The following is a 2,172-nucleotide window of genomic DNA, read 5'->3' as shown; positions in this document are numbered from 1 at the left end:
GTCATGGCCGGCGTGCCCCCATTTAAATTAACAATAAAAATATAAGCCCCCACCCTGCTCCCCTCGAGCTGTAGTATACACCACCCAGACTCCAGATTTCAGTGCAAGCTTGTCGATGTCTTCTTCAGACTGACGAGACGCCTCCACGTGAGTCTCGAAAAGTACTTATCCGTCTGTTGAACAGCGCATATATATATATATATATCTTGCTCTTGAGGTTCAATGTCCCTGTGTGGGCACACGCAACCCCCGTTCGTTTATGTGGGAGACATAACTGCCACGAACTCTATTAATGTTAAATACAACCTCTTTGGGTTAAACACACGTACCAGAATAGCCGCCCACAAAAGTTGTTCTACTATTAACTCCTTCTAGAAGTCACGAGAAGTTGAACTTCTTGAGAACGAAATAATCCAGATGTTTCAAAATTTCTATTCAATACTCATTAATATGCAGTATTCCAGGAATTCCATTTTTCACGGCAAGCATGTCTTTTTCACAAAGGGAAACTAAGTGTAGACCAAATTTGTGTAATCGATATAGTCTCCCTTTGTAGTTAAAAAAAAATGTCCCAAACTTTGTTTGTGATAAATGACTAGTATAGTATGTATAGAAATAAAATATAAAAACACTGAGGAAAAAATGTCAAAGAAGAGGAAAAGGCAGTAGGTATACTTGACATGTTTTTATTGTGGCACTAATTTTCCTCAGTGTAGGCCTACATGTTGTACATGTATTATTCATTATTGTTTCTTGTATCGATTTTTATCAATACGAGCAACTGCGAAACAAACGTTCCGATGTTGTAACGTTTACCTTACTCGTATCTCAAAGAAACTTGTTTTGTCGAATCTTATCGTACCTTATACACTGTAATATCTTTTCATATTTTTTAATGATAGAAGTATTTATTAGCCAATCCAATTTTTCATTTTCAGATGAAATTGATTGATTGATTGATTGATTGATTGATTGATTGACTGACTGATTGATTGAACAAGCACGTAGTGAACAGGTTTTCAGGCCCCACATTTTTCTTGTACATTAACACTTGAGCATGATGTATAAATACATATGTAAATATCTTCTTTATGTTTAAAACAAACACACAGCAAAATTCGAACATATCGAAAAGATTTCCGTACACTGTATACTGTTTTGTTCTTCCCAGAGAGGAAAGAAGACAGGCTCTCCAGTCCAATGCCTACACAGACCAGAGTCATCTGCTGACCAATGGCGGGGTGACTACAGGTGCGTTGGAGAACGGGCATGCCTCGGGCTGGGACAACAGGGGTTTCCAACAGGACAACGTGATAGCCACCATTCACGGACTGAACGGGGTGGAAGAGGTGCCACATAACAATTACTCACGTGTCGTGAGCACACGAGAGGAGCTGGCTACACCACTGGTCAGAACAGGTAGCTTCCAACAGCAGCAGCAGCAGCAACAAGGTGTAATGACTACTACAACAACGACATCAAGGGTAGTAACGGAAGGCGCCCGGTTCGGTGCTCATCAAGGAGGTGCTTACGTCACTCAGCAACAAATTCCGGTGGCGCCACCGTTGCCCGGTGGAGCTCAAACATCTCGGATAGATGGGGCGGTTGGAACAGCGGACGAACGCCGCATACACGCTAGTCAGATTGTCCTAGACCGCCACACAGCTGAGCGTGGGTTTGAGGACAACGCTGACCTCACGGATGAAGCGGAGACCATCTACTACACAGGCCGGGGTCGGGAGAGACCGGGGCCCCTCTTCGTGGACACGGGCTTCCAGGCACAGGAGGCCAGGCGGGTTTTATATCTGGAGCAGCAGCAGCAGCAGCAGCAGCAGCAACAGCAGCAACAACAGCAGCTACAGCTGCAGCAGCAGCAACGTGTGGTTGAGCGTACTTCAACGACCAATGGCGGGGACCGGAGGTCGAGCGTGTTCCGAATCGGGGCGGACCATCGGACGTCGGGAGGCCTGGCCGGAGGAATCTACCAGCATCTGTCCCACACAAGGGTGGAGAGAAAAGACGTGGTGGGCGGGGACGAGGTGACCCTGGCGCCGAGCCAACTCGAGGGCTCGGACGCTCGGTACAACTCCACCTACATCTACAGACCTTACTCGGAGCATCTGTACTGACCTGGGATTGCATTTTGATTTGCAGGAGTGTGTGTGTGTTGGC

This window comes from Aplysia californica, unplaced genomic scaffold (genome assembly GCF_000002075.1).
Source record: "Aplysia californica isolate F4 #8 unplaced genomic scaffold, AplCal3.0 scaffold00090, whole genome shotgun sequence".
In the NCBI taxonomy this organism is placed as follows: domain Eukaryota; kingdom Metazoa; phylum Mollusca; class Gastropoda; order Aplysiida; family Aplysiidae; genus Aplysia; species Aplysia californica.
This window is presented reverse-complemented; position numbering follows the sequence as displayed.